Source organism: Etheostoma spectabile, unplaced genomic scaffold, assembly GCF_008692095.1.
Source record: "Etheostoma spectabile isolate EspeVRDwgs_2016 unplaced genomic scaffold, UIUC_Espe_1.0 scaffold00004060, whole genome shotgun sequence".
In the NCBI taxonomy this organism is placed as follows: Eukaryota; Metazoa; Chordata; class Actinopteri; order Perciformes; family Percidae; genus Etheostoma; species Etheostoma spectabile.
This window is the reverse complement of record NW_022603105.1, coordinates 39068-57626: the sequence shown is the minus strand read 5'-3', so window position 1 is coordinate 57626 and position 18559 is coordinate 39068. Positions and strand designations below refer to the sequence as shown.

Sequence of the window (18559 nt, the reverse complement as noted above, 5' to 3'; positions counted from 1 at the left end):
AGCCTTAAATATCCCAACGTGTTCACACTGTGAGAAACCATACCGGTGTGATCAATGTGGGAAAACCTTTACTACTAGTAATGGCTTAAAATATCACCAGCGCATTCACACTGGAGAGAAGCCTATACAGCTGTGAACACTGTGGGGAAACATTGTTTCTCAGAGCGGTAGCCTTAAAGCTCACCAGCGGACCACCGAGAGAAGCCATACTCTTGTGAACAATGTGGGAAAACGTTTTCTGTGAGTAGTCGACCTTAAATCTCACCAACGTGTTCATAGTGGAGAGAAGCCGTACCCGTGTGAAACACTGTGAAAAACGTTTTCTGGCAGTACTCACCTTAAATCTCACCAACGTGTTCACACTGGAGAGAAGCCGTACTGGTGGTGAACAATGTGGGAAAATGTTTTCTCACAGCTGTAACCTTAAACGACACCAGTGCCTTCACACTGGAGAGAATCCGAAATAGTCTGAACAGGTACAGTTAGCTTTAAATAAGCAAAACTACACGGCACATGAAAGTGCAGCTTCAAGAGAAAACTATCATCTATCTATGTATTTAGAGAGATATGTGTTGTATATGTTAATTTAATCAAGTATCCTGTCTTATAAATTAGGGCTGCACAATTATGGCCAAGGTGATGATTACGATTATTTGATTTTAACCACAGCATAGTCACCAAGGCTATTTATAACTGCATCCATATTGTGTTACATTCCTCTTATGTTTGACGTTGTATGTTGTACAACCTACAGCTGCAACACATGGAACATTATCTGAAATAGCTTAGATAATATTTTTTTTAATGTATCTCTGTGAAAGCTCCGTCACTTGTTTTCTACACCATAACTGATTCAAATAGCTAGGGAGAGGGGGGGGTGCGATGGACGTACTCACAGCGAGACGCCTGACTCATTAGGCTCCGTTACTCTACCAACTGAAGTTAGTTGCGTTTAATACTGCTTCTGTGTTTTTCGCCGTGGAGCCCTGTGAGCTAACAGACACCGACTAGCACCCTAGAGCCCTGTGAGCTAACTAGCACCCTAGAGCCCTGTGAGCTAATAGACAACAACTAGCACCCTAGAGCCCTGTGAGTTAACAGACAACAACTAGCCCCTAGAGCCCTGGGAACTAACAGACACCGACTAGCACCCTAGAGCCCTGGGAGCTAACAGACATTAACTAGCAACCTAGAGCCCTGTGAGCTAACAGACATTAACTAGCACCCTAAATCCCTGTGGCTAATAGACATTAACTAGCACCCTAGAGCCCTGTGAGCTAACAGACACCGACTAGCACCCTAGAGCCCTGGGAGCTAACAGACATTAACTAGCAACCTAGAGCCCTGTGAGCTAACAGACACTAACTAGCACCCTAGAGCCCTGTGAGCTACAGACACTAACTAGCACCCTAGAGCCCTGTAGCTAACAGACGCTAACTAGCACCCTAGAGCCCTGTGAGCTAGTACAGTGGGGTTCGAAAGTTTGGGCCCCCCAGTTAAAACTTTCTTATTAATGTGCATAAAGAAGCCAGAAAGATGGAAAAATTTCCAAAAGGCATCAAATGACAGATTAGACATTCGTAAAAAATTTGTCACCAAAAGTTTTATTTCATCATTTTGGACTATCAAATACAGAAAACATAGAAATGACATTATTATTATTACATTATGTTGAGATCAGGAGATTGTGAAGGCCATGGCAAAACCTTCAGTTTACGCCTCTTGATGTAATCCCCCGTGGATTTGAGGTGTGTTTAGGATCATTATCCATTTGTAGAAGCCATCCTCTCTTTAACTTGAGCTTTTCACAGATGGCATCAAGTTAGCGCCAAAATTTGCTGAAATTGTATTGAATCTATTTTTCCTTCTACTCGTAAAATGTTCCCTGTGCCATGAGAACAGCTGATTGTGTTCAGGGGGGGGGGTTGCGAGCTTTTGGCTAATTCTGGCATTTTTAACCCATGTATAATCATGTTGTTTTATTATTTGATCTGTTTTTTCTTCTTCTTAAATAAACTGAACTGAGTTGAACTTTGACATTTAGTTTCTTCTTATTTTACAGATTTATTCTTTTTTATGACACTCGTATGACAATCATACTTCAGTTTATCACAAACATTCAACATCAACACACATCTGGAGATACGTGGTTTTCATTGGACAAGAGGGTAAAACCTGAAAAGTAACTAGAAGCTCCCCTTCAGAAAATGGCGTAGTGTTGTGGCGATGTTGTGCGTCCATGTTTGGTTAAAACCTCGGCGCTCTGCATCGACCTCTCTTTTTTTCCCATGAGCTGATGTTTTTGAGGGATAACAGCTGATTCAGTTCTCAGCTCGCCGCCACAGGGGTTTGACCGTTCTCTTAATACATCCATGGGTCCGACGCTCCCACACCTTACACTTCTTCTACTGCTTTTTAATAGCGCCTTGCCACCAGAGAAGAAGAAGCTGAATACATTGGCACAAAAAAGAAAGCCCAGGTTGGTGTAGTGTTTATAGCTGGTGTGATTTATTTTTATTTTCTTCTTTTCAGTTTTCATTAATTTCTTTTTACTCAGTAACGATAGGATTTGTAATGTAGCAAAATACAATCCTTCATTTAAAATCAAGTACATTTTGAAAACTACTTGAAAAATACACAACAAACTGCTCAATACAGTAACGTAAGTAATGTATTTTATATATTTTCCACCTCTGCCAATAACTCACTGTCCAGTGTGTATTAAATGAACCAAACTGAGTGAACTATGTGAATTTCCCCTCACCAGATATACGTATAAAGGGATGTCTTTCTTCTACATCTGTGTTACTTCTTGACATTAATAGAATAATTCTCACACGTATGAATTTTCTGGTGTCGATGTGCATTTGATCCGATGACGCCGTGACGTCTTCATAACTTCAGAGTCAGAGAGACGTCAGAACCAGTCCAACCTGTTCCCAGGAATCTTATAGTTTGCCTATAATCTCTCTCTAATCCTTATTTCTAATCATTTATTTTAGAGATGGACATATATTTTTAAATATAAAAAAAAATTCAAGTATTTTATTCATTAGCATGTTATTTGACGTGAGCTTTTACTTTGAAAAGTAAGAGAGAGGCCTATTGTTTAAAGTATTTTATTCCAGATGCAAGCTTTTATTTTGAAATTTAGATCTCCGGGACGGCACCAGGTGGGACGGCATGACATGGGACGCTCCAGGCTGCAGCCATACACTCTGGACCCACTCAGTGTGAGAGAAGTCCCCCATCAGATGATGGAGTTCTACTATCTGTCACTAGATGGAGCTAACTGACCATCTAATGAGCTAAAGATCAGCAACTTGTGCAGTAGCAGGTATCTCTCCAAGTGGCCTCCGTGTGACATATACATCGACGTATACGTTGTACATTTAGCTTTTAATACTACCTTGATACTCCTCCACAACAGCCCCTGTTTCTCATGTGGCCCCTTGGGAAAATGAATTGCCCCCCCTTTTCCTAGGACAACGTTGTAGAAGACTGGCTAATTATTCACATACGTCTGCTCCTACAGGCTGTTTAACCCTCTATTGCATGTTGTTGCCATATGGCAACAAATTCTTTTTCTTAGTGTTTTTCACAATAAACCATGTAAAATGCATTGTTTTTTGTTTAATTGTGTAAATAGGTCTTTGTTTTGAAGTTGTACTCATTTGATGACTTCACATACCCACAGAGTCCTGTCCCCCCCCCCCCCCCCCTTTCCCAGACATGTGCCACACTAAGCTCACGCTCCAGGATCAGCCAAAATGTAGTTGTTTTTCTCAATTTAGAAGCATTTCTTTGAAAATAAAAATTCAACTGTTATCTGGAATAAGTAACCTTTATTTTTCATCATTTAACCAGTTAAAATTTTGTATTTTTTCTGTAAAAGGCTCAAATTAATTTTTGCCATATGGCATCGTGAATTGTGTACATTTTGCCTAATGGGCTCAATTGAATTACTCTAACTTTACATAGTAATTGTATATTGTATTATGCAATTGCAGAGATTTCACTTCAGACACAGATGCATTGTTAAACATCAACAAACAGGAAATAGGCTTGATTTGAAACAAAGCAAGTAATTAGCAGAGGATGGTTTCGATCCATCGACCTCTGGGTTTATGGGCCCAGCACGCTTCCGCTGGGGCCACTCTGCTCCGCTTTTCTGACCTTCAGGTTCAGGAATCTGTGGCAACCAAGGTTCCAACCGCTTACGGGTTTTAAAGTTAAACATTTGGTAACCTTGCAACTATCTTTTATGTGAGCTTCCTGATTACTCACACAGTGATTATTCACATTTGACACTTGAGATTGGCTGGTGTTTTAAAACAGGGCATTGTGAGTACAGATATAAACATCAGTAAGGAGTCTACCATGTTTCCTCTTATCATTTTAGTTTGGACACCCAGTGAGGCTTACCGCGATGGTTTGGACTGGGTCGACTAGGGTTTTCTGCTGCTCTCGAGCAGACGGCTGTACTCACTCTGGTTTCTCTTTATAACGCACAAGTCTTTTGCCTTTTACTAAAGACTTCCTTGGAGGGGAAAGCCAATGAGTATAACTATTTTTGGTGGGCTTTGCTGTTTAGCCAAGCCTTTTGTACTTGTTAAAAACAAATATGCTGTCCTCAACTAGACTCAGATTCTTAACAGCAGCTAAATAATAGAAGCAAGAGCCTTGCCAATTTTCATGGGCCGTGGACAGCGCTGAGACGACAGGACTCCCCCTGACTGAAAAATGGCCAGAATCTCTTTTCTGGGTGGGATACTTGTCAATTGATCTACGATTTTATGTGAATGTTTTGTTTCCCTCCAGGGGATCCTGTAGTAGCTCCTTCGATAGCTCAGTTGGTAGAGCGGAGGACTGTAGAGGCATAAAGTTGAAATCCTTCGGTTGCTGGTTCAAATCTGGCTCGAAGGAGCACTTTTTTTCCAGAGTTTCCTTCGGGGATCTATAAAGTATTCTGATTCTGATGTAGAGATGGACAGACGACCCAAAAGCATAATACTTCTTTGCCGACACATAACAAAAATCAAAATAAGAAGTGTGGGAGATAGAGTTAAAGAACCTTTTTTCAGGACACCTAAATTTTGTCGCTCAATATGGCAGGCATTCTATGCATCCAGGGCCAAATGTTTTACCATTTCATCCACTACGGGCCCCTAAGGAAACGTGTGACTGTGAACTCTTGTTACCCATAGCCACGCCAGGTAACAACGAGTGGAAGTACTTCTCTCTTTTCCTATAATCGTCACTATACGGCCCAGTTTAATCTCGGTAAATTTTGCGGAAATCCTGCAAACAGCTACGATGACTGTTTATCTGTAAGGATTTTAAAATCTATCTGTCAACCCCGTCTGGTCCGTATTGGATGGAATGATGTCAATTTGCGCTTTTTATCTGTTATACATAACAGCCTGGATGCAACAAAGAACCCTTTTCTCCTGTTTTGTGCACAACCCAAAGTTTTACAAAAGAAGATAACTTTTACCAAAACCCTTCAGTTAAATCACAGTCAGTAACTTTATATGTGGTGACAATAAAGATGCTCACAAACGCGGTACTTGCAATGCGTTTCTCGTGCACATTCATGTCCTCTTGAATACAAAGAACTGCTATGTTCTTAATTCCCAATATCATGTCTTAGATGTTAGTTCCAAATGAAAACAATTTTTGTCAGAAGTGGGATTTGAACCCAAAATGAAGACCACTGTTCAGAAAGCTTAATGAAGCTTCATTTGACCATAACTATAACCACCTGAACCTGGTAAAAGGTATGAGGTACTCTTGCAATTTGTATCAAATGTTTCCTGTTGTCAAATGAGATCGGAAAGCTGAATCGGGCCGTGGAGCCATGAAAGCACCCCATGACAGTCTACTAGACTTAAATAGCTTTTAAGTGGCTCGTTGGTCTAGTGGTATGATTCTTGCTTCGGGTGTGAGAGGTCCCGGGTTCAACTCCCGAACGAGCCCTGATGGCAGGAGCTGTTAAAACCCTAATCTGTAATTTAAAATCCAGTTAATCCAGTTATTTAACACAGATTAGGAGCAAGCAATGTGTTGGCAATTTTTCATATCCTGCTTCGACTGCACGCAATAGAAAAAACTGGGTAAAAATGTGAGGAACAAACAAGCAGGACAGGACTCTCCTTGTTCGTTGGTCTAGGTTTATGATTCTCCCTTAGGGTGGTGCGATAGTTCCTGGATGAGACTACTTTGCATAGAGGTGGAGTTATGGATTGAATAATCTGGTTTATTTATTGAGTGTGATGGACGAGAAAGTGTCACCTATTTGGCAAATTCATCACAATATTACTATTACTTTTTACTGGCAAAAATCAAGTCTGTGTTTTGGTAATAATATTCTGTATCAAATGTTTCCTGTTGGCAAATGATATCGGGAAACTGACTCAAGCTGCATTTCCTTTTTACGAATATGAATGTTAACCTGCAGTCCTGGAATGTTAAGTTGCAGTTCTGGAACAATAGGTTGAAGTTGTAGAATTTCAAGAGTTGCGGTCCAAAACTGTTAATTACAGTTCTAAAATGGTACATTGTACTTCTAGAATGTTAAGCTGCAGTTCTAGAACAACAGGTTGAAGTTTTAGAATTTGAACATGCATTGTCACCAGACTTTAGTTTGATCTGAGGAACAGGAGTTCAGCACAGGCCATGATTGTAGAATGCAGGCACATTTTAGTCTGGTAAATTACAGGGATTTTTACACTGGGATGGAACTGCTATTCTTGCGATTGACAGACCCAATACAGCCACATATACAGTGCAGAACTCAGGCATTCCTACTCTCTAAAACACCACAGCCCAACGTGGGGCTCGAACCCACGACCCTGAGATTAAGAGTCTCATGCTCTACCGACTGAGCTAGCCAGGCACTTCTTAACCCTTTTGTTGTCCTTCGGTCCTGGGGACCGTGCAGTTTACCCATAGTGTTGTCCTTCGAGTCCCCGGGACCCGTGGCGTTGTACTTTGGGTTCCAGGGAGCCGTAGCATTGTCCCTTGGGTCCCGGGGACCCAAAGGACCACGTCAAGGGTCCTTTGGGTCCCGGGGACCCTTGACATTGTCCTTCGGGTCCATAGGACCCGTGGCATTGGCCTTGCGGGTCCCAAGGACCTGTGGCATTGTCCTTCGGGTCCCGGGGACCCTTTACGTTGTCCGTCGGGTCCATAGGACCCTTGCCATTGTCCCTCGGGTCCATAGGACCCTTTACATTGTCCTTCGGGTCCCAGGGACTCGTGGAATAATTGTCCTTCAGGTCACAGGGACCCTTGGCATTGGTGGTACACCTCAATCGGACGTATTAGTTCTGCTACCCTCCCATCGTCCTGCTTTGAGTCCCGGGATTCTGGCCAGTGGCTTGTAGTTGTAGTAAAAACAGGAAAGGCAAAGGCGAGTGGAAAGGGAGGTTAAAAATAAAACTAAAGGCTTGACATCAGTCTACTCATTATTTTCATTACACACACACACACACACACAATATACACTTTAGACACATTTGTCTTCTTGTTGTCGTCATTTTTTTTCACGTCATCTTGTTTTGGACCTGTGCACTTGTTGCACGTGGCTCGGCACAGCCGGGGAGCAGCTGCAGCATGGCCCGTCTTTTGACTCTGGAGTTGAAGCTGCATCGGATTCTCGTGAGCGGCGTTGCCGCTAGCAATGTCTCCGCTGAGTCAAGGTACAAAAAGGAGAAAACCACAAGAGGCCTGCGACAAACACGACGACGACAACCACCACCGTGACTGTGATGGCGGTGGGTGTGCGTCACAAGAGGACCAACACATACACGACCACAGCGGCGAAAAAGACTACTGCTGCTACGACGACGACAACAAAGATGATGACCAAGGCCAAGTGGACGTTGACGTTCAAGACGAAGAAGGAGAACAAGTGAATGAAGAAGAAGAAGTAGAGGAAGAAGAAGACAAAGACAAAAAAGTACAAGTAGGAGAAGACGACGAAGAAGAAAAAGAAGAAGAAGAAGAAGAAGAAGAAGAAGAAGATGGTAGTGAAGACGAGGGGCAAGAGGAGGATGAGGAAACATTTGTCATTGCCACGCTACCGAAAAAGACAACCCGACTAGAAGAGGACACAACAGACGCTGCTGTTTGTGGCTGCCACAAATCTCGAGGGTCAAAGGAGATGCGCCACAGCCGGAAAGTGGAAAGAGATGGACGTCACGGACCTGCGAGCCTACCTCGGGCTGCTGCTCCTCGCGGGCGTGTACCGGTCCCGCAACGAGGCCTTGGAGAGCCTGTGGCACGAGGAGAGCGGCAGGGCCATTTTCCGCGCCACAATGCCAATCAAGCAGTTCCACGCGTACTCTAGACTGTTGCGATTTGACGACCGTGTGTCAAGAGCTGCCCAATGAGCCTCGGACAAACTGGCGGCCGTACGAGAGGTGTGGGACGAGTGGACGCAGCAGCTGCCTCGCCTCTACAACCCGGGCACCGACGTGACGGTGGACGAGCAGCTGGTGCCCTTTCGAGGTGTTGTATTTGTTGCTTTGTTGTTGTTTTCGTTTGTTTTTTTTGTACCATTGCCGTACAATTGTCTTAGTGTGTGTGTGTGTTACATTTTTTCTTCCATCTCTTTCCATCATGTTCCATCTTCTTGTTTGGACACGCCACTTTCACACACCCGAGAGGGATCTGGTCGCCCGCGTGGTGCTGGACGTGACCGAGGGCCTGAGGGGCCCGCGTAACGTGACGTGCGACAACTTTTTCACCTCCTACGCGCTGGCCCAGCGGCTGCTCGTCGAGCGGCACCTCACCACGGTGGGCACGATGGGCAAAAACAAGCCTGAGCTGCCGGGGGCGTTGCCCGCCACAAAGGGCCGCGTGGACAAAGCCCCGAACAAACCTTGAATCTGTTTTGGATAAACACACACATGGGGCATGTTGAGTAGTCACCTGGTCGCTAATGTAACTTGAAGAAGCTCCACATTTGACAGTATTGACTGGAAACGATAGTAATCAGTCCCATATGGTCTAGCGTTTAGGATTCCTGGTTTTCACCCAGGTGGCCCGGGTTCAACTCCCGGTATGGGAATCGATGAAGGTCTCTAGCAAGATAAGTAAGCTCTTTATTATTGGTCTTGTATTAGAATAGAATGCCTTTATTGTCATTATACACAAGTACACGGTACTTGTGCAACGAGATTAAAGGTTAAATTAAATCATAGATGTAGTTTGACGTACTACTCGTCATTAATGGAGGAAAATAGTAACAACCCCAGGTTTGTCTTCAGCACTGTAGCCAGGCTGACGGAAGGTTTATATGGTTATACAGATATATATATATATATATATACGGATATAGGTTGCCCATTCTTCATTTAGACTTACCAGCAACATTGTTATGATACAAACCTGCTTGAACAATTCTTTTTAAAGACTTGTGTATGGAACACAATGATATGACAATGTCTGAAGTGTTCAGATATGTCAAATGGACAACTCACTCTACGCCTGAACAGGGACTTGAACCCCTGACCCTCAGATTAAAAGTCTGATGCTCTACCGACTGAGCTACCCAGGCTTCTGAAGCAGCTGACTGTGGAAAAACAATCTGCTGAACTACAAATTGAAGTGCAAGTAAATGAAGACCATTAAGCTTGTTGCCATGATCACGGTCTTCTGGACAGCAGGAGAGTAGACCATAATTTGCACAATGCCTGAGAACACCAAATGTTATTGCACAAACTGGTTGAAAATTGGCTAAATTGGCCAAAACGGTTAAAAAGCTCAAAGTCACAACTCATCATGGCCACTAGCAGATTGTGAAAATCCTGCAAACCTGCATGACATAACTGGCACCACTATGCCAGTTGTTCTTGAATTGCAGCTCAAATTTCTAGAATGAAAGCTTAACTTTCTAGAACTGCAGCTTAACATTCTAGAATTTAAAGCTAACATTGTAGAATGGCAGCTTAACATTCTTGAACTTCAACCTAACATTCTAGAACTGCCAAGTAACATTCTAGAACTGTAACATTTCAGAAGTTGTAAGTGAAATTTTTGGACCGCAACTCAAACCTTGAGGAGCGCCTGGCTAGCTCAGTCGGTAGAGCATGAGACTCTTAATCTCAGGGCCGTGGGTTCGAGTCCCACGTTGGGTGGTGGTGTTTGAGAGAGTGGGAATCCCTCAGATCTGATCAGTATTAGATGGTTGTATTGGGGTGGATCGTCTGTCAATCGCATGATCAGCAGTTCCATCCCAGTGTAAAAATCCCTGAAATTTACCAGACTAAAATGTTCCTGCATTCTATGATCATGGCCTGTGCTGACCTCCTGTTCCTCAGATCAAACTAAAGTCTGGGGACAATGCATGTTCTTCAACCTATTGTTCTAGAACTGCAGCTTAACATTCAATGTAACATTTTAGAACTGTAATTAACAGTTTAGGGCCGCAACTCTTAAAATTCTACAACTTCAACCTATTGTTCCAGAACTGCAACTTAACATTCCAGAACTGCAGGTTAACATTCTTGAACTTTGACCTAACATTCTAGATTAACAGCTTAACATTCTAGAAATTAAACATAACATTCTAGAACTACAACACAACATTGTAGAACTGTAAGTAACATTTTAGGACCATAACTCTTAAAATTCTAAAACTGCAACCTATTGTTCTAGAACTGCAACTTAACCTTCCAGAACTGCAGCTTAACATTCTTGAACTTAAATCTAACATTCTAGAACTGCAGCTTAACATTCTTGAACTTAAATCTAACATTCTAGAACTGAATATTAACATTCTAGAACTCAAACCTAACATTCTAGAACTGCAACTTACCATTCTAGAACTAAGATGTAACCTTTTAGAACTGTAAGTAACATTTTGGGACCGCAACTTACAAATATTCTAAAACTTCAACCTATTGTTCTTGAATTGCAACTTTACATTGTATAATGGCAGCTTAACGTTCTAGAACTACAACATAACATTGTTGAACTGTAAGTAACATTTTAGGACCATGACTCTTAAAATTCTAGAACTACAATCTATTGTTCTACAACTGCAACTTAACATTCCAGAACTGCAGCTTACCATTCTAAAACTACAATGTAACATTTAGGACTATGAGCAACCTTTTGGGAATGCAACTTATACAAATTCTAAACTTCAACCTATTGTTCTGGAATTGCAACTCAAATTTCTAGAATGAAAGCTTAACTTTCTAGAACTGCATCTTTACCTTCTAGAACTTCAACCTAACATTCTAGAACTGCAGCTTAACATTCTAGAATTTAAAGCTAACATTGTAGAATGGCAGCTTAACATTCTAGAACTTCAACCTAACATTCTAGAACTGCAGCTTAACATTCTGGAATTTAAAGCTAACATTGTAGAATGGCAGCTTAACATTCTAGAACTTCAACCTAACATTCTAGAACTGTAACATTTCAGAACTTTTGAGTGAAATATTTGGACCGCAACTCAAAACTTGGAAGTGCCTGGCTAGCTCAGTCGGTAGAGCATGACACTTTTAATTTCAGGGTCGTGGGTTCGAGCCCTACGTTGGGTGATGGTGTTTTAGAGAGTGCGAATGCCTGAGTTCTGCACAGTATCAGGTTGCTGTATTGGGGCAGATCGAATGTCAATCGCAAGATTAGCACTTCCATCCCAGTGTAAAAATCCCTGAAATTTACCAGACTAAAATGTGCTTGCATTCTACGATCGTGGCCTGTGCTGACCTCCTGTTCCTCAGATCAAACTAAAGTCTGGTGACAATGCATGTTCAAATTCTAAAATTTCAACCTATTGTTCTAGAACTGCAATTTAACATTCCAGAACTGCAGCTTAAAAGAAAGTTGACATTAATCAAAAAGAAAGTTGATGTGTATATGCATTAATCAAAAGAAAGTGCATGTCTATATTCATTAGTAAGTAGACCTTGTGGCCCAACGGCAGACTGTCAGTAGAAACAAACCTTTTTTGTTGTAAGAAAACTTGTTTAATTTGTTATTAATCTATTTTGTGATTTTACATATGTTTAAAAATATCAGAATTCATATTGATATTGCAGTATTCATAATCAATATTGCAATATCACATTTTGTCAAGATCGTGCAGCCCTAGTGTGTGTGTGTGTGTGTGTGTCATCTGGTGGGTGTTGATGGACTGCGGATCACGGAGCAGACACGAAGCGGAGTGGATCTGGCGCTGGTGGAAGTCAGGGGTAAGGCCTCCTGTGTGGCGTGAGCGTGGCATTTTCTTGGTCTTTGCACACCAGAAACTTTTCTGACGTGGCGATGTTGCTGCTAATCTTGTCTGTACACATGGGACTGAAATGCTTAGGAATCCCCATCAGTCATTCAGAACTGCACAAGGTACTTGTGAAATAGGCTCTTTTTTGTCTGATTGATGGTACCAACTGTAATGGAGTCTGTCAGGCCTCAGCAGAGAACCCACTGCTGTAAAAACAGAACATATTTTACAGCTGTGATTTGGACTTGAAATCCAAAATAAATAAATAAATAATAATAAATAAATTAAAGCTGCAAGCAGCGATGGAGGGCCCTCGCTAACCTGCGCGAGTCGGGGTTACCGGCAGACGCCTCTCCTTGCGACCGCGCATTTGCGCGTCACTCGTACCCTGAAAATTGTCGCCAATGAAAAGGGAACTCCCTGCTGAGTTCATTGATACCTCACACAAGCCTATATGTCATACAGGTCATCATCTGTGAAAGGGGGCGTGGCCGCATCATAAGGGGGCGTGTCAGACATCACTAATAAAAAAGGAAGTCTCTGCTGAGTTCATTGATACCTTACACAAGCCTATACGTCATACAGGTCATTATCTGTGAAAAGGGGCGTGGCCACATCATAGTGGGGTGGGTCAAACATCACCCATAAAAAAGGAAGTCTCTACTGAGTTCATTGATACCTCACACAAGCCTATACGTCATACAGCTCCTTATCTGTGAAAGGGGCGTGGCCGCATCATAAAGGGGCGGGTCAAACATCACCAATGAAAAAGGAAGTCTATGCTGAGTTCATTGATACCTCACACAAGCCTATACGTCATACAGCTCCTTATCTGGGAAAGGGGGCGTGGCCGCATCATAGGGGGGCGGGTCAAACATCACCAATAAAAAAGGAAGTCTCTGCTGAGTTCAATGACACCTCACATAAGTATCTATGTTACACGGTTCAAATGTTATGAAAGGGGGCGTGGCCTGAGTGACTGGGCGTGGTCATAATATAGGGGCCGCCTCAGTATCACATGTAGACCACACATTCTAAGTTTCATGTAAATCGGATGATGTTTGTCATATAAGGCATATTTCTTGTTGCCAGATGGTGGCGCTATCTCCAAAAGTCCATATTGGCCTGTAGGTGTCCTCAGGCCTGGACTCTTGGTGTTTGTGGGAAATTTCAAGAAGATAGGACAACGTACACTGTAGTTACAGCCAATTTCATCTTCATCGCTAAACACCCAAAATGGCCGCCATGCCACGCCCACACCGTTTGACGAAAAGTTTTTCTTTTAATAACTTTTCATCGTCAACATCTTAGGATGATACACACCAAGTTTGAAGATGATCGGATGAAATCTCTAGGAGGAGTTCGTTAAAGTATAGCACCTTGTCTTTTAGGCCTACTTCCTGTTGCCACTAGGGGGCGCTATGACTTTGAGCCAATAGCGGCGTGTAGATGTCGTCAGGGGCGGACTCTGATGAATCGTGGAAAGTTTCAAACCAATCGGACAACGTACGCTCAAGTTACACCCACTTCCTGTTTTGGTGGCGAATCGCACAAAATGGCCGCCCCGCCACGGCCACGCCCTATGACGAAAAGTTTTTCTTTTAATAACTTTTCATCGTTAACATGTTAAGATGACACACACCAAGTTTGAAGATGATCGGACGAAAGCTCTAGGAGGAGTTCGTTAAAGTACGACATGTGGAAATGGGCAAAATCGCACTAATTTCGCACATTCAAAACAAAATGGCGGACTTCCTGTTGGGTTTAGGGGGGGGCTACCATGGAGTTTTATGTCCGCCCTGCCATGATACATATGTGTACCAAGTTTCGTGAGTCTACGATAAACGTAGTGCAGGGGCTGAATTTTCGTAATATTGTAGGTGGCGCTAGCGAGCCATTTTTGTGCGCCTATTCCCGAAACCATTAAAATACGTAAATTTTCACCAGACTTGATGCGACCGCCAAATTTGGTGAGTTTTTGAATATGATAAGTCCTCCAAAAAGGCAATTCATTTGACGGAAAAAGAAAGAAAGAATAATAATAATTAAAGCTGCAAGCAGCGATGGAGGGCCCTCGCGAACCTGCGCGAGTCGGGGTTACCGGCGGACGCCTCTCCTTGCGACCGCGCATTTGCGCGTCACTCGTACCCTGAAAATCGTCGCCAATGAAAAGTGAACTCCCTGCTGAGTTCACTGATACCTCACACAAGCCTATACGTCATACACGTCATTATCCGTGAAAGGGGGCGTGGCCGCATCATGAGAGGGCGTGTCAAACATCACCAATGAAAAAGGAAGTCTCTGCTGAGTTCATTGATACCTCACAAAAGCCTACACGTCATACAGGTCACTATCTGTGAAAGGGGGCGTGGCCGCATCATAAAGGGGCGGGTCAAACATCACCAATGAAAAAGGAAGTCTCTGCTGAGTTCATTGATACCTCACACAAGCCTATACGTCATACAAGTCATTATCTGGGAAAGGGGGCGTGGCCGCATCATAAAGGGGCGGGTCAAACATCACCAATAAAAAAGGAAGTCTCTGCTGAGTTCATTGATACCTCACACAAGCCTATACGTCATACAGGTCACTATCTGTGAAAGGGGGCGTGGCCGCATCATAAAGGGGCGGGTCAAACATCACCAATGAAAAAGGAAGTCTTTGCTGAGTTCATTGATACCTCACACAAGCCTATAGGTCATACAGCTCCTTATCTGGGAAAGGGGGCGTGGCCGCATCATAGGGGGGCGGGTCAAACATCACCAATAAAAACGGAAGTCTCTGCTGAGTTCAATGATACCTCACATAAGTATCTATGTTACACGGTTCAAATGTTATGAAAGGGGGCGTGGCCTGAGTGACTGGGCGTGGTCATAATATAGGGGCCGCCTCACTATCACATGTAGACCACACATTCTAAGTTTCATGTAAATCGGATGATGTTTGTCCTATAAGGTATATTTCTTCTTGCCAGATGGTGGCGCTATCTCCAAAACTCCATATTGGCCTGTAGGCGTCCTCAGGCCTGGACTCTTGGTGTTTGTGGGAAATTTCAAGCAGATACGACAACAAACACTGTAGTTACAGCCACTTAATTCTTCATTGCTAAACACTCAAAATGGCCGCCATGCCACGCCCAAACCGTATGACGATACGTTTTTCTTTTAATAACTTTTCATCTTGAACATCTTAAGATGATACAGACCAAGTTTGAAGTTGATCGGATGAAATCTCTAGGAGGAGTTCGTTAAAGTATAGCACCTTGTCTTTTGGAACTACTTCCTGTTGCCACTAGGGGGCGCTATGACTTTGAGCGAATTTCGGCGTGTAGATGTCGTCAGGGGCGGACTCTGATGAATCGTGAAAAGTTTCAAGCCAATTGGACAATGTACACTCAAGTTACACTCACTTCCTGTCAGACGGCATAATTCCTGTTGCCAGATGGTGGCGCTATCTCCAAAAGTCCATATTGGCCTGTAGGTGTCCTCAGGCCTGGACTCTTGGTGTTTGTGGGAAATTTCAAGCAGATACGACAACGTACACTGTAGTTACAGCCAATTTCATCTTCATCGCTAAACACCCAAAATGGCCGCCATGCCACGCCCACACCGTATGACGAAAAATTTTTCTTTTAATAACTTTTCATCGGTAACATCTTAGGATGATCCACACCAAGTTTGAAGATGATCGGATGAAATCTCTAGGAGGAGTTCGTTAAAGTATGGCACCTTGTCTTTTAGGCCTACTTCCTGTTGCCACTAGGGGGCGCTATGACTTTGACCCAATAGCGGCGTGTAGATGTTGTCAGGGGCGGACTCTGATGAATCGTGAAAAGTTTCGAGCTAATCGGACAACGTACGCTCAAGTTACACCCACTTCCTGTTTCGGTGGCGAATCGCTCAAAATGGCCGCCCCGCCACGGCCACGCCCTATGACGAAAAGTTTTTCTTTTAATAACTTTTCATCGTTAACATGTTAAGATGACACACACCAAGTTTGAAGCTGATCGGACGAAAGCTCTAGGAGGAGTTCGTTAAAGTACGACATGTGGAAATGGGCAAAATCGCACTAATTTCGCACATTCAAAACAAAATGGCGGACTTCCTGTTGGGTTTAGGGGGGGGCTACCATGGAGTTTTATGTCCGCCCTGCAATGCTACATATGTGTACCAAGTTTCGTGAGTCTACGTTAAACGTACTGCAGGGGCTGAATTTTCGTAATATTGTAGGTGGCGCTAGCGAGCCATTTTTGTGCGCCTATTCCCGAAACCATTAAAATACGTAAATTTTCACCAGACTTGATGCGACCGCCAAATTTGGTGAGTTTTTGAATATGATAAGTCCTCCAAAAAGGCAATTCATTTGACGGAAAAAGAATAATAATAAAGAATAATAATAATAATAATTCCTTCAGTTCCAATAGGGCCTTCGCCGCCTGTCGGCGCTCGGGCCCTAATAAGAATTCAGTGATGTATACTGAAGACGTTAAAATCAGGCAGTCAGTGCCAAAAGTTCATGTTTATTTCACCTCTGACCTCAGTCAGCATCACATGCACCTAAAACCCCACCCGACAGTGATGTCACAGGGTCCTGGTGTACACTTGGGCCATGTTCAGCCCCAACAAAACAAGCATTATAAAATGGGTCCAATCCATTTCCCTTTATTGCCCATCAACAGGCCACAACTGGGCAAAATTAAATATGCTTGTTAGGCACTATAGCAAAAACAACAACAACAAAAAAATATATATATACACTCTTTCTAGTGCTGATAACATAAATATTGACTGATAATTAAGGCACTGAATTTGGACCCAGGATCTCTTGTTTACAAGACAGGTGTTTTAACCACTAAGCTACAGCGCCTCCTACAGGTTTATGTGTCATGCAAGATTACAATGAGCTAGTGACCAGGGTTCCAACCATCCATCCATCTTTGTCAAGCAGCTCCAGCAGGGGACCCCGAACTTCCCTTTTCTGAGCAACTGGGGGATCCTTGGTGCGTTCCAGGCCAGGTTAGAGATATATTCCCTCCACCTAGTCCTGGATCCTCCCCGAGACCTACTCCCAGCTGGACGTGCCTGGACCACCTCCCTAGGAGGTCCCCAGGAGGCATCTAGACCTGGTCACCACTTTCTCATTTTTGTATTGCAGCACATCCAGCTGATAGAGCTTCTCAATGATCTGGAAGAGCTCCATGTTGGAAGGAACAGTGGACGTCAGAAGGCACTGTTGCGGACGTAGCTGTTGCTCCACGATTCGTGCTGGGCTCTGAAGCGTCCTCCCCAGTCTGGTTCAAATGGTGACTGGTCCACCTGGTGGACCGAGCTTCACTGGCTCCACTTTAATGTTTGAGTTTCTTGTTGTTTTAACAAGTATAATATTACTGAAATGTAATTAGTAAAGAGTTAATTACTGTGTTAAAGCAAAAAGGAATACATTACTTTATTTGCGTTACTTTTGTAACACGTTACTCCCAATACTGCCAATCAGTACACTGCATGTTTAGCTTATTCAAGGTAAAAGAGAAATTGAGAATTAACATTACACCTGCTAATGGAGGTGCTGTGGCTTAGTTGGTTAAAGTGCCTGTCTAGTAAACAGGAGATTCTGGGTTCAAATCCCAGCACCTTGTTGTTGCAGAGATTACCTCTGTTTGCATCCCATCATCATGTCCACTCAATCCCCTGCTACACATTAAACAGATCACTTTGCATTCAGTCTCGTAATCACCATAAAAATTAGGTATCACTGAAATTTGAACTTGTGTTGCTGCAGTCAGAGTATACAGTGCTCATCCTGAATGGGCAAGTATAGTGCATCAGAATTGCTTGTTGAATGGTCTGTTAGCTTTGAAACCCCCCTTTCCCCACAGCTACTAATTGTCAGATATGGTTGGGGGAGTAGGCACTGCGTCCAACCCTTTCTGTGTAAAAAAAAACAACTAAAGAAGTCTCTTGGATGAGAGACAAAACTTCTGCAGAGAACCTTTCACCAAGTCCAGTTGCCCTTGGCCTAGTTGTGATCTTTAGGGGTAATAGCATGGATCAGGAACCAAAACGGACACTGTGGGCATTGTACGGCAATATTTGACACGTTTAGACCATGAAGACAGTTATCAGTTTATTTCCCATCTGGCAGGTATACTTGTGGACTCAGTTGGACATTTTGAAGATAATTGCACAATGTTGACCCAATTGTCAGTCTATTTCCCATTTGGCAGGGACATTTCTTGATTCAGGTGGACATTGTGGACAGAAACATTGGTGGATCTTTATTCCCACCATGGGATTTAGCCTGTATTGCACATTGGGCTAC

At 43.2% G+C, this 18559-nt stretch overlaps 5 non-coding genes across 5 annotated transcripts; 4 read left to right on the top strand and 1 right to left on the bottom strand.

Moving 5' to 3' along the window:
- Nucleotides 1–4485: 4485 nt before the first annotated feature.
- On the top strand, nt 4486–4598 carry LOC116676931 (U5 spliceosomal RNA). The gene has a single exon (XR_004328859.1). It is a non-coding gene; the product is annotated as a U5 spliceosomal RNA (small nuclear RNA).
- Nucleotides 4599–5907: 1309 nt separating this feature from the next.
- Nucleotides 5908–5979, top strand: trnap-cgg (transfer RNA proline (anticodon CGG)). Its single transcript has one exon. It is a non-coding gene; the product is annotated as a tRNA-Pro (tRNA).
- Nucleotides 5980–6825: 846 nt separating this feature from the next.
- On the bottom strand, nt 6826–6898 carry trnak-cuu (transfer RNA lysine (anticodon CUU)). Its single transcript has one exon. It is a non-coding gene; the product is annotated as a tRNA-Lys (tRNA).
- Nucleotides 6899–9004: 2106 nt separating this feature from the next.
- Nucleotides 9005–9076, top strand: trnae-uuc (transfer RNA glutamic acid (anticodon UUC)). The gene has a single exon. It is a non-coding gene; the product is annotated as a tRNA-Glu (tRNA).
- Nucleotides 9077–10072: 996 nt separating this feature from the next.
- On the top strand, nt 10073–10145 carry trnak-cuu (transfer RNA lysine (anticodon CUU)). The gene has a single exon. It is a non-coding gene; the product is annotated as a tRNA-Lys (tRNA).
- Nucleotides 10146–18559: the final 8414 nt, after the last annotated feature.